The sequence below is a fragment of the Sceloporus occidentalis genome, unplaced genomic scaffold (genome assembly GCF_023333645.1).
Source record: "Sceloporus occidentalis isolate IW3139 unplaced genomic scaffold, rSceOcc1.0.p SCAF_3, whole genome shotgun sequence".
In the NCBI taxonomy this organism is placed as follows: domain Eukaryota; kingdom Metazoa; phylum Chordata; class Lepidosauria; order Squamata; family Phrynosomatidae; genus Sceloporus; species Sceloporus occidentalis.
Genome location: NW_028316983.1, coordinates 8503131 through 8517340, shown reverse-complemented (window position 1 = coordinate 8517340; position 14210 = coordinate 8503131).

The window sequence follows — 14210 nt, the reverse complement described above, 5'->3', positions numbered from 1 at the left end:
AATGAGTAGTTTTAGTAATTTTGTTTCCGCTGTGATGGAGACTTTGAAATGTTCATTGTGTTGTTGTGTGCCTTCAAGTCATTTCTGACTTATGGCAACCCTAAGACAAACCTATCATGCAGGGCAGCTGGAGGTACAGCCATTTAAGGGCTGCATTAGCATCTCAACCCTTGCCATAGTGACACAGTCTTTTGTGTTGCCTGTAGCTGCTCTGGTTGCATTTTGCCTTGTATTGCTAGCCTTGTTGTGTGTAGACCTTGGTCTGTGTCCCTGATTCTGACTCTGATCAGTTGGATTCCTGGACCTCTGCCTTGCTCTGTAGCTAGGAAAGGGATTGTTGGCCTTATTTCTAGAATATCAGGCCAAACAGTGAATTAGTGCAAAACACTATTGCTCTTTTTCATCTTTAGGGGACCAAACACATCACTACAAAATAAAATGCTGATCTCAATGTTGTTAGTGGCTAACAGTTAGGAGTTTGCCAAGGACTGGACATCAATAGGTAATCTGTGTTTCAAAACCTGGTTTATTAGGGTATGGTGCATGGTCCTCCTTGAAAACATTTTTTATTTATTCATTGATGCAAAATATTTTTCTACTTTTCACTTTTCATTTGAAATATAATTTCAAAAAGATCTTCACTGGAATCCTAATCTCAGTCCTACCTTCCCAGGGTCACATTAACAGCCAGTCACCGGACTGGGTGGTAGAGGCCTGTTCAGCTGGTGATCAGGACACAAGAAGGATGACAATTCCACCCACTCCTACCAGAAAGTGAAAGTGAAGATGCAACAAGGAATTGTGTCAGGGTTCTGCTTCTGATTATTGTAGGCTTGGTGGAAACATCCTTCTCCTTGTGTTTAGATTACCATCTGAATGGACCTCCTTCACCCAATCTGGCAGCTGCTTTTAGAGTGGACTTGGGAGTGTTGACTGTTAAGGAGAGGCATATCAAGTTGTGTAAGCAGAATTCCACAATCATAACCATTGTACATACAGGTAGAATTTAAAGATATAGCTGTGTTAGTCTTTAGAATTAATATGTATAGAGATTGTGTAGCAACTTTGATATGCAAACGGCAGGATGTTATTCCTAAAGGCCTGCGTGTGAAGAACCCTTTGCAAACTACATATCACACAGAACTCATGGGTTCTCCTCATGATAACTGAATCTGCAGTAGCCAATATTCTTTTTAGGTTTTGTTCAGTTAAACCCCTGCCCTCCTGTCTGTCCCTGACTTCCACTCCACCAAGAGCATCTGAGGAAGTAGACTAAAGTCTACAAAAGCTCATGCTACAAACTTCTTTCTTTTTTCTTTTTTTCAATTAGTGTCAAAGGTGCTAGAAAACCTCTATACATATTCATTGTATATACACTTGCACATTCTCAGTTGGTGCATGACTCTAGGTCAGTGCTTTCAGTGTAGCCCTCAGGACACGGATTGTGGAGAAAAACAGGGAAAGAGCAATAAGCAAACACATTAGAAAACAAGCAGTTGGTTGTGCAACATTGGTATTCAGATGAAGGGTAAAATAGATCAACCTCTGCATAACTACATGTGTGAAAATGTATAGTAACCAAGTGTAATGTAGGATTGTGGCTCATGTATGTTTTGGAGCATTGCACAATGATCTGGAAGACTGCCACTACTACTATTCAATGACTAATGCTTGTGGTGATTCCCACACTCTGCTAAAGATAGGGTCAGTCCTGGATATATGACAGGTTCCTATGTTCTCTTTCACATGTTCATTAAATGATGAACCGCCTTAAATATTTGCAATAGTGGTGACACAGTGGTTTCCTGTGGTAGCAGCTCGTTGCCAGGAATGTTAGACCAGAAGAGAAGATTTCCTTACCAGTTAAAACTTTTCCCTATAAGACATTGTTGAGACAGAGGAGGCTAGTCAGAGGGAGATGGAAGTTAAACAGGTTTGAGCTACTGATGGACATGTTTGTGTAAATCAGGAGGCTGAGATCTTACATAGAAGAAGTAGCTAGGATGACAGAATGCAAAGGGAACTTGTACAGTTGACCCTTCTGTTACGTGGGGGATCCATTCCAGACCCCCCTGTATAAGGGAAAAATGCGTAAACTGAAGCCCCATTAGAACCAGTGGGTCTTGTTTCCATGGCACACGCCATAGGTGCATGCCCCATTGCTTCTTCCAGGGCGCAAGAGAAGTCTTTCCAGCACGGCTTCCAGCATATGCGGGTGCACTGTAGTATGTTTGAGGCTAACTAGTTTATCACATGCGATGGATCCCATGCAGAAACTGAATTTGAACAGGTAGATTTTCAGACAAGCGAACAGAAAGTAGACAAAATCCGCAAAAGCGGGTTATTTTTTCACAACGTAAGGATTAATGAGAATTAACATGACATTAACCTGAATGGAAAGTAGACAAAACCTGCTCCTTTTTACTTTTGGAAAATCCTGAAAGTAAAATGGAGCAGACTTTGTCGACTTTCCATTCAAATGAATGTTGTGTTATTTCTTATTAGCCACAACGGGTCTGAAAATCAACCCGCTTTTGCGTTTTTTTTTTTTTCAAATTTGTAAATCCTGTTTCTGCACGGGATCCATCCTGTGTGATAAACTCCTAAGTAACATAAGCTTTTGTAGACTTGGTCTATGTCTTCTGGTGTACAGAATGGTGCCCAGGAAGGACCTTTATAATGAGACTGTATGAATAGCAATAAAAATGCAAAACCTGTGTGTATGGTGATGAGGTGACTTTCAGTTTTAACTATGGTCATTGAGGGACAAAGACAGGAGAAAAGATGTTGCCTAAAGCCAGGGTGGGTCAGTGGCCATATGGACAGAATTTTGGAATGTGCTTTGTGTGGGCTATGCACCAGAAATGAGATATTCCAGAATAACATAGTTATGTCTCTGAATTCTAGGATGACAGAATTATGGTCCATCTCCTGAACCAATCTAATCCCTCTAAACTCACCTTAAAAGTCAGGCAGCTACACCAACCAAAGGTGTTCTGTGGTTCTGGCAAGTGGGATGCTGAAGGATGATGCATTGAGCCTCCTCCTGCCAATGAGCCACAGTGCAATGAGCAGTGTCACAACTGGCTAGTGCATCTGCCTGACTTTAAAGTTGGGTTTTTGGGGGAACATTTGTGATCATGACAATGGGGCCATGATTGTAAACGTGAATAACATGTGAATAGCAAAATGTATAAGACCATACATTTAGCTAATATCATCAAAACTTCTGAGCAGGATGCCAGTCAGGATCTCAAAACTGAGCTTGCATTTCTCCAGTGGATGTACAGCACAAGGAAAACTACTGGGCCTCTTCTTAAAGGGAGCACTCTTACATCTCAACTCATCCATAATCTTCATGCTTTGTATCTTGTGCTTCAATATTAATCCCAACATAAAGCAATCTGGTGTTTTGGCAGCTAAGATGGAGTACATGATTGGGTTCAAGCATGACAAGAGTGCCCTTCCTTGCACCTCCTTCATGGTATAGGAAGGGCTGACACACGTATATGTCTGTATAATTGGGATGCTCTCCAATTCCTCTTGAATCAAAATTCACAACTGAATCCTTAACAGCGCCTCAGCAGAGTGGAACTATATGTGCTAAATACTGGCACTGATTCTACAGGGGCTTCCTTGGACCAGCTGCTAATGGCATACTCATTTCTTGAGATGTATGAATTCAATTTCCAGCCTGTGTGAATGTCAGCTAAGTTTGCATGGCATGGGAATGAAGTATGTTCCACAAGTTCAGTCTATCTAGCAATGAAATATTTCAGTGAACATGCAGAGGGATCTTGTAGCCTGAGTGAAAGAAGTCATAACATAAAATTTTGTAGACTTTGGGCTGAAGCAGACTTCCTCTTTGAGCGCCGGACTGGGACTGTGGCAACCACATGCCGTGGCTCCAATCTGCCTTTTTTTCTGTTACAAAAAGAAGTGGCAAAATGCCACTCCTTTTTGTGCCAGAAAAAGAGTGCTCTTTCCACCACTGCCACAGCTTTTCAGTGCTCTTGTGGTGTGTCCATCTAAATGTCATGCTGCTGGAGTGCTGAAAAGCTGCCACCATGGAAATGGCTGGACAGCTTCACGGAAGCTACCTGCCAGCTTGGGGGAGCATGCATCGTACATACGCCACAACCCCAAGCTGCCAAGACATTGGCGTATTTTGCCAGTCTGTTCTGGCCCTTTGTCTACTTCCTCAGATACATGGAATGAACTGAACTTAGGAAGTAAACCCAGTCTACAAAAGCTTATGCTATTACTTCTTTTTCTCAGTTAGTCCCAAATATATTACAAGATCCCTCTGCATATTATATTTCAGACTAACACAGATATGTTTCTGAATTTTACTTCTAGTGAACATGTATTTGATGCACTGATACACTATTTTATTTTATTTTATTTTATTTATATCAGTATCAGTCAGATGATTCGCTATATACAGTTGCTTCTTTGTGAAGTTGAAGGCTTTCATGGCCAGCATCCATAGTTTTTTTGTGGGTTTTTCGGGCTATGTGGCCATGTTCTAGAAGAGTTTTTTCCTGACTTTTCGCCAGCATCTATGGCTGGCATCTTCTGAAGATGCCAGCCACAGATGCTGGTGAAACGTCAGGAAGAAACTCTTCTAGAACATGGCCACATAGTCCGAAAAACCCACAAAAAACTAAAGTTGCTTCTTTGGTTGCCTGAAGAATATGTATGTAAACTGTTGGCCTTGCACAATTCATTCAATCACTCTTGTTTCATTGTTTGATCCTAGGCCGAATTCTCCTACAATGTTGAGTTCTCTGCTCTGTTTCCTAATTTTGCATTCCATTCATATGTGATTACCAACATTTCTTGTTTTGGTATGTGATCAATATCCTCCTTGTGTCCCACATAAGATCTTTCAATTTCATATTCTTTTGCCTCTGTAGTTGGAGCATGATGAGTTTTCCTAAAGTCTTATTGACATTATTCCATCAAATTTTAGAATTTATCCCTTGACTTCTTTTGCTACATCTCTCCTTGCTATTAATGTCACCCTGTTTCTTCTTAGATTTTCATTTTCTGAGTAAAAGACTGTGTAATTATCTGATTTAAAATGTCCATTTTAGTGTGCTCACCCCATGTACTGCTATGTTTATATGATTCATTTCTTGTTTTACTATGTCTAGCTTCCCCTGATTTATGATCCTCACATTCCATGTTTCTATAATATGTATTGTGCAGCTTTAGACCTTCTCTTTATCACTGAGCATGTCAACAGTTGAACATATTTTTGACTTGAGTCCAGCTGCATCTTTAACCACAGTTCTACTAGTCCTTGTCCTTGTGCTCTTCCCAGTAGCTCATTGAGTGCTTTCTGACCTGGGAGTCTCATCTTCTGATACTATCTCTTTTTTCCATTTTGGATTGTCTCATCATAGGATTTTCAAGGCAGAAGGCTTCATGAGTGGTTTACCATTGCTATGTTTTGTACAGTACTAACAAACATTAACTATGGTGCCACGGCTATTGTCTCTGAGAGATCCTCTCCCAGTATCACCCCTCTTGCCCACCACTACTGCTGCTGTCCAGTAACTGTTTGACACATTCAGTGTGGGCCCACAGCAAAATACTTTTTAAAGTCTTGCAGAGGGCTGGAGTTGTAATCAGTTCCAGCTCAGAACTGGCACCAGACAGTTAAGTTTCCTATGAGAGGGAGCACTATTTGATATTAAAATCTTGTGCCCCCCTCCTGACATGGATGGCCTTTGTGTGACTTAAAGGCCCCACATTTCTATCTTTCCTGTGTGCAGAAAGCCTCACGGGATGCTGAAATGTGAATTTGTGCAAACAATGAAGATTCTATTGTCTCTCCTCTCAAAGCAACAGTTACAGTTTGCTAAAGAGAGATAATTTCAGCTCTTTGCCTTTACTAAAAAAGGTGCTCCTGCAAAAAAGTAAAAAGCTTTCCCTCGGTCATCAACACACACTGATTAAATGTATATTTTGGAAAGGCAATCTGAAAGTAGTGCAGTTTCCCTCCAAATTGGTATGAGTTGAAAAACTGAGGAGTCTTTCACAACTTTGGAGAGTTAATGCATAAAAATGCTGGTCAGCAGGATGTATTGTTCAGTCTTCTTGTTCAAGAAATAGGCTATTTCTTTGCTGTCCATGGCCAGGCTGTTTCCTGAACTCTTCAGGAAAGAATCAGCTAAAAAGAAGTTTGAATTAAGTTAAAGGTTTCCTTATTTTAGCATCTGAGCCCCAACAGCAAAATCCATATAAATAATTGGTTTCTCTCTGACTTATGCATGCATTTTAATACATATCTCCAAAAAGCTAACTTCTGCAATTTTGTAAAAAAGAAAACAAAACAATATTTCAGATGCCTAAGCTCACATAAAAAGGAGGTGCTTATGGAGCAGAGAGGTCTACCTTTATTTGAATTGTGAAATAAAATCCTCTGAAAACACTAGCCAAGGCTGGTGGTTTCCATATCATTGGAGTGCTGAATCTACATTGGGTTTTTTTTTTAACTTAAAGAACTTCAAAAGAGCTATATGAAGTGCTGAGCCCAGTTTCCTACTTTTGTGTTCCAGCCACATATAACTACCAACATATCCTGTTGGGGGCTGTATTCACACTACAGAAATAATGCCATTTGACACCACTTAAATTGTCATGGCTCAATGCTATGGAATTCTGGGCTCTGTAGTTTTGTGAGATATTTAGCCTTCTCTATCAGAGAGCTCTGGTGCTACAACAAACTACAAATCCCAAGATTCCATAGGATGAAGCCCTGACAGTTGCAACAGTGTCAAACTGTATTAATTCTGCACTGTGGCAGCAGCCAGCATTTCTTAGTGTCTCTGCTATGCAGCTAAGTATACTTAAAGTTGTGCTGTTTTGTGCAATACAGTCCTCCTTCCATATTTGCGGTCTTTGGACTCATGTCCCTCGCTTATGTGTGAGGGATGAATAGAAGTGGAAAGAATGGAGCATGTGCCTATGGCATGCACCCGCACACCTTGTGCACCTGCACCTATATTCAAGCCAATGGGGAACGGATCCCCCACAAGAAAGGAGGGGTGACTGGACTATCATAGTGGAATATAAAAGTGCAATATACTAGTATAATTGTGTAGTGTCAATCAACCCCGGGAAAGAAAGAAAGAAAGAAAGAAAGAAAGAAAGAAAGAAAGAAAGAAAGAAAGAAAAGACAAGTCCCTGGCACGGGGGAAGGGGGAGTCCATCCCTCAAATCAAATATTCAAATCAAATAATACACTTTTAGGAGCCAACATGGTGTAATGGTTGAGTGTTGGTTGGGCTACGACTCTGGAGACCAGGTTTCAATTCCCAGCTTGGCCCTGGAAACTCACAGGTGACTTTGGGCAGGTTGCAAGCTCTCATCCTCAGGGGAATTCAATGACAGCCCTCCTTTGAACAAATATTGCCAACAAAAGCCCATGATAGGCTCACCTTAGGGTCACAATAAGTCAGAAATGACTTGAAAGCACACAACACACACACATTCCACTTTTAACTATGGAATCCTGAGATTTGCAATTTAGAGAGGGGTATTTTGAACTCAAAGCTGGAGAACTTTATTGCTTCACCAAACTACAAGCCATGGGATTTCATAAGATGGTAAGATGGCAGTTGATCTGCCATCAGGTAGCATACACTGCTATCACAGTGTTGTGTAAATGGGCCACTGCAGGAAACTCACCACAGATGAACAGCTACTGACTCATGTACTGGCACTGGCATACCCTCCAACTGTTTGAACTGGGCAGGGACAGTTCCAGTTAATCTTCTACCTTCCCACTTGATTCAGCCAAAAGTTGCAGCTGGATGTGCATCCACTTATACAATATCATATCGTCCAACTATTTTGACTTGGTAGGGACTGTTTTGATTAATCTACTTTCTCAATTAACCTACTGCCATCCCACTTTTTCAGCTGCTTTTAAAATGCCCCAGGTTCTCTCTCCTCCTCCCACTTCCTTCCTTTGTTCTCAAATTATTTCAGTTGCCTCAAACTGAATGGCATGGCAGAGGGTTGGCATGGCAGATGGCCCTTGTAGTCTCTTCCAGTTCTATGATTCTATGGGTATATGAGTACAAAGTGCAAAAGTGCATTCAGTTGACCTAGATGGAGAAAGAGGAGAGGACAGGGCATAATCCTTTTATTCCCACTTGGTTCTTCCCAGAGAAGTAATAGTGTCACTCTATTTTGCTTTGGTCAGGACTCACCTGGAATAAAATGTCCTGTTCTGGGTACCACAATTCAAAAAGGATGTCACCAAGCTGGAGAGTGTCCAGATGAGGGTGACTAAAATGGTGAAAGGTCTGGAAACCATGCCCTATGAGGAGAAATTTGGGGAGCTGGGTATGTTTAGTGTAGAGAAGAGATAGTTAAAAGGTGATATGATAGCCCTGTATAACTTGAAGGGGTGTCATATTGAGGATGGAGCAAACTTTATTCTGCTACTCCAGAGAATTGGACCCAGAACAATGGATGCAAGCTACAAGAGAAGAGATTCCACCTCAACATTAGGAGGAACTTCCTGACAGCGATTGGAGTGTGATGGAGTCTCCTTCTTTGGAAGTCTTTATACAGAGGCTGGATGGCCATCTGTTGGGGGTGCTTTGATTGTGAGTTCCTCCATGGCAGGGGGTTGGGCTGGATGACCCTTGTGGTCTCTTTCAGTTCAGTGATTCTGCGATTCTATGATTCTATGGTTCAAGCAAAACAAACTGCTGCAGCATCTCCTAGACTCGTGACTTCCTCTTTAATAACATTTGCCACCTTGAGAGCTCTCTGATTGACTATGTGTGTCCTGGTTTTTATCTGTGCAACCTTGGAGGGTATGCACTGGTTCATGGACTTTGGAACAGAACCACTTTATGTGACACAGCTCTTATTGAGATGGCATTTCCGGGCTGTTGCAAGCAAAGTTGTGTAGCTGTGTGTGTGCATGCTGAGCCATATGTTTGTGTGTTTGCACCCAGAGACCCTACCTGATCTGGAAGTGTGCTGCCTTATGCAGCCAAGTCTTTCTCTCCTTCCACATGATAGCTAGATTTACAAGAAAGGCAGCTGTTTGGAACAGGGGTCTGCCATGGAAAGAGGGCAAGAGGGCAGGGCATAATTCATTTACTTTTCACAATGCACTGTTTGAACAGACTCCTAAACAAAACAATGGAGGAGGCTGGTTTAGACCAGGGAATATTAGAAGTGATACTGCAGGATGAGATGGGATGGGGGTAAGGAGTCATTAAATGGATTAGAAATGGGGTCCTCACACAGTCTGGCTTTTAATTGATGTGTAGGAGGGGGTGAGCACAGGCAGTGAAGTACTCTCTAATTACATTAGAGATGGTCTTATTGGGTTAATTAAAACTCTGCCTGCTTGCTTGCTTGCTTGCTTGCCCGCCTTCCTTCCTTCCTTCCTTCCTTCCTTCCTTCCTTCCTTCCTTCCTTCCTTCCTCTCCAAAAGGAAACACATATGCCTTGAAATTTTACATTGTGTTGAAAAGCAAGGGGAAGTCTCAGTGGCTGCCCCCAAGCTCTGGGACTCTCTTCCAAGAAGTTAGACTGGCATCCCCCCTGCTTTCTTTTTTCAGACTTTTCTGTTTTGATTGGCATTAGATGAGTGACTATATAAGGCTTGTCTCCCCTAGACAATGCTCTGGACCCTGCTAATTGTTGTGGTGGTATATATGCATCTCTAATTATATGTGTTTTAACACGATTTACAGGTTTTTTTTATTGTTGTTCAAGTTGTTTCTGACTTGTGGCAACCCTAAGTTGCCCTATCACAGAGTTTTCTTGATGAGGTTTATTCAGAGGGGTTTTTCCTTTGCCTTCCTCTGAGGCTGAGAAAATGTGACCTGCCCAAGGTCAACCAGTGGGTTTCCATGGCCAAGTGGAAATTGAACCCTGGTCTCCAGTGTTGTAGTCCAATACTCAGACTACTATGTCTTGTTTTAACTTTTGTATCTTGTAAATTTTTAACAATGTGTTTTTTACACTACTGTAAGCCACTTTGAGTCCTGAATTGGAAAAAGGAGGAATTGACAGAAATAATAATAATAATAATAATAATAATAATAATAATAATTAGAGTTTTGTCCTTTCAAACTGTCACATGCTGTACCTTCCACTGCCTGTCTTTCTTCAGAGTTGCCTTTCTTCCTGCCGTGACCCACTGGGAAGCTTTGTTTTAAATGCACAAGTGTCCTAATTGGTTTTTAAAATTGCACAACTGCACGAGTGGAAAAAGCAAAAGCAAGCCCATGATGCTGAATGAATGCTAACAAGGGTGTTTGTCTTCCTTTTTAATTCCTTTTCTAAATGGCCACTTTCTCCTTAGCATGACACCACTGTCTGAAGGGCAAACTTCGAATTTGAATTGAGATGCTGTGATGACTTTTGATACTTCCATTAGAGACGGACATAGCAATCAACTGAGCCAGTGTTGCATCTGGCGCCTTTTGAAAGATGAGAATCTTTTGCATGACGGCAGGGGGTGGATGGGGAGGGGAGACTAATGCCTACAAACCATCCTCTTCTTCCTAAATATGTGCTTAGTAATTATATAAGAGGCAATAGATAAGGGCAGATTATTTACCTGTGCTCAGAATACAGGACTAGAGGTCATCATTAGTATTTCAGACAGCAACTGTCATGAGATTTGGGCTTGGATGTGTAGGCAACACTGGGTATTTTTAAAATGATTAAATAAATAATAATTTTGCTGTAAGATGTAACTTGACTCATTCACCTGAGTCACCTGAAATGCAAGAAGCTGCCATAGGCAGAGATGCCAACTTTGCATGGAAGTTGTTTTCTCAACTGTTGTTATGTACATTTACAGAGATCCTCTCACAGAGTTTTCTGGACAAGTCTATCCAGAGGTGCTTTGCCATTGCCTTCCTTGAGACTGAGAGAGTTTGGCTTGACCAAAGTCACAATGTGGGTTTCCATTGCCAAATGGGGATTTGAAGCTTGGTCTCCTGGAGCTCTAGTCCAACACTCAAATCACTATACCACACTGTCTCTGTCTGCTTGGAAACAGTATCAAACATCCTAATAACTAAAGGGAAAGTATGTATTGAAGAAATCATGTGCCTGATATAGAGAGAGTGGTATGGGCTGTTGGTCCATTAATCCAAGATTGTCAAAACTGAGTATTTTTGGGATTTCAGGCAGGAATATTTCCTAATACCATCTGAAGATACTAAAGGTTAAACTTGGGTCCTTCTGCATGCAAAGGAGCTGGGTTCCACCTAGTTCTTTCACTATAATTCTTCTATTGCACTCTGTAGCCCTAGAGCAACTTGTTTGATCCTTTAATCTGCTCATGGTCCAAGTTGACTCTTTGGTAAAGAAGTATGTGAAAAGTCTGAAGGATAAGGTTTTTTGTTGTTCTAAATAAAATGCCCTGAAAATTTGGAATACACAAACATAAGTAAGGGTTCTGCTGTATCAGAGCTATAGGAATCATTTAGTCTTGAGAAAAGAAGGTTAAGAGGTGATATGATAGCCCTGTTTAAATATTTGAAGGGATGTCATATTGAGGAGGGAGCAAGCTTGTTTTCTGCTGCTCCAGAGACTAGGACCCAGAGCAATGGATGCAAGCTGCAGGAAAAGAGATTCCACCTCAACATTAGGAGGAATTTCCTGACAGTAAGGGCTGTTCGACAGTGGAACACACTTCCTAGGAGTGTAGTGGAGTCTCCCTCCTTGGAGGTCTTCAAACGGAGGCTGGATGGCCATCTGTCAGGGATGCTTTGATCTGGATTTCCTGCATGGCAGGGGGTTGGACTGGATGGCCCTTGCGGTCTCTTCCAGCTCTATGATTCTATGATTCTATTATCCTGTTTCTCAAAGCAGCCAACTCAATCAGAGAATCATAAAATCTTCGAGTTGGAAGGGACCACAAGGGTCATCTAATACAATCCACTGCAACATAACTAAAGCCATCCTGACAGATGTTTATCCAGCTTCTGTTTAAAAACCTCCAAAGAACAAGACTCCACCACCCTCTGAAGCAGTCCATTCCACTATTGAACAGCTTTTACAGTAAAGAGGTTCTTCCTAATGTTTAGGTCAAATTTCTCATGTTGTAATTTGAATCCATTGGTTCTCATTCTAGTTTCTAGAACAACATAAAACAGGCTTGCTCTTCACTCAATATGACATCCCTTCAAATATTCCAACATGGCTTTCATGTCACCTCTTAACCTTCTCTTCTCCAGGCTAAACATACCCAGCTCCCTAAGCCTCTCTTCATAGGGCATGGTTTCCAGTCCACCATTTTGGTTTCCCTCCTATGGACACTTTCCAATTTGTCAACATCCTTCTTCAACTGTAGTGCCCAGAATTGGGCACTGTGTTCCAGATGAGATCTGACTAAAGCGTGCTTCCCTTGATCTGGACACCACACTCCTGTTAATGGCTCCAGAAGATCCACTGGCTGGGAATGAAGGCAAGAGCTAGCCAGATACTGTACCTGGTATCCAGGTATATACTCTTTCTGGAAAATCCATGATCTTTATTGGCTTCTCCAGGAATATGTTATAAGAAGTGCAGGTGTATGAAATCATATGATACTAGCTGTTATTCAACAGGGATGCAGTGTTATATAGGGCTGCACAATTTTATGTTGCTTGTCATGACATGCAGCGAAGAATAGCTCTTTCATACTATTCTCTTCAGTGCAGATGACTACAAGATCTCTGTGTAGTGTTCTCATATATTTGCATTCTGAGCTCTTTGGAGAAAATATTCTACACAAAACATACTATTGTTCTGTGGAAAACCTCATTTTGTGTGTGCAGGAAACAGTGTTTTCTGTGGAAAACATACAGCTTTCCTCTGAAGAAAACTTTTTTTGTGTGTGGAAGAAACATATTTTTGCCCAGAAACATGGGCCAGAATTCTGTTAGTGTCTTATGTAATGCGCCTGTTTCCCTCCAGAAGTAGCTGAATATTTTTGGTAGTGAAAAATCTCTCTATTCAGTTCAACTTTGGAGAGGTTGAATAATGCATGTGGTGTCATTGTTCGTGTACTGTACACTGATGAACATACACATGGCACATCATTTTGCATGCCATTGTGCATTTGGTTGAAACACATCACAATCATCAATGAAGCAGTGTTGTGCAATACTGTGAATATAAAGTTATACTCTCCTTGGCCATGTATTCTCCATAGACATATGTATTTTTGGTGTTGAATACTTCCCCCCAAATATTTCATGAAATGTGAAGAACTTTCAGCATTGCTCTAGCTTTTTTGCAGGGGTTTCTCAAACATCATAAAACCCCTTAGTTTTCAGGGAAATTAATATAAATGAATATTCTTTTCATCCCTAGTGTTAAAACATCTTGGCCAGAGCACTAGATGGGAGCTTTGTGAACTATAAACCCCCAAATTGAAATTCCTGCCCAACCTGTGCCAAGGTTTTGCAATTGTTTGGTGATGTTTTGCTATGAACTCCCTACATTTTGCAATACCCGCAAAACTGAGATACAGACATGACAACTCAAGAGTTCCTAGTTGGAGCAAATTGGACACTGTTGGAATTTTGGGGTTTATTAGGAATCCTGGTTTGGGAGACTCATAACTTAGTTGAATAATGTGGAGGTTTTGTTGTTAAACATTGCAAAAATAACTGCAAAACTTTGGAGCAAATTAGACAATGTTTTTGGGGCCTTTACTAAGAACCCTGAGTTAACGTGTTTGTATCTCAATTTGTGGGGTGTCGCAAAATGGGTGTGGGAGGTTTGTTGCAAAATATTGCAAAAGTTTGACATAGGTTTTCAGGGGATTCCATATTTCATAGTTAAAAAAGCTTACATGGGGCTCTGAATGGCCTATGTATATTGCAGCCTGAATAGTTATTTTTGCTTCATTTTATTTTCCTTAGAGTCCACAATATTCTCTTTCTGACAGAGATTTTTGTTCAGTGTTGTGTGGTGCTGCCAAACAGATGGCACATCCTTCCACAACAGGAGCCAAAGGATGCTACATGGCAAATTTCTGTAGCTCACAAAGTGATTTCAGCTCACTGTGGGAGGCCAACGTGAGGCCTTCAAAAGGACACAGACGTTCTGCAACAGATTAGCAAGGGAAATGGAAAAGGCTGCCAAGTACCTACAGGGTTATGGATCCCCATTCTGTATTGCCATGCCAAAACTGCATCACCACGGAAGTTGAGTGCAGT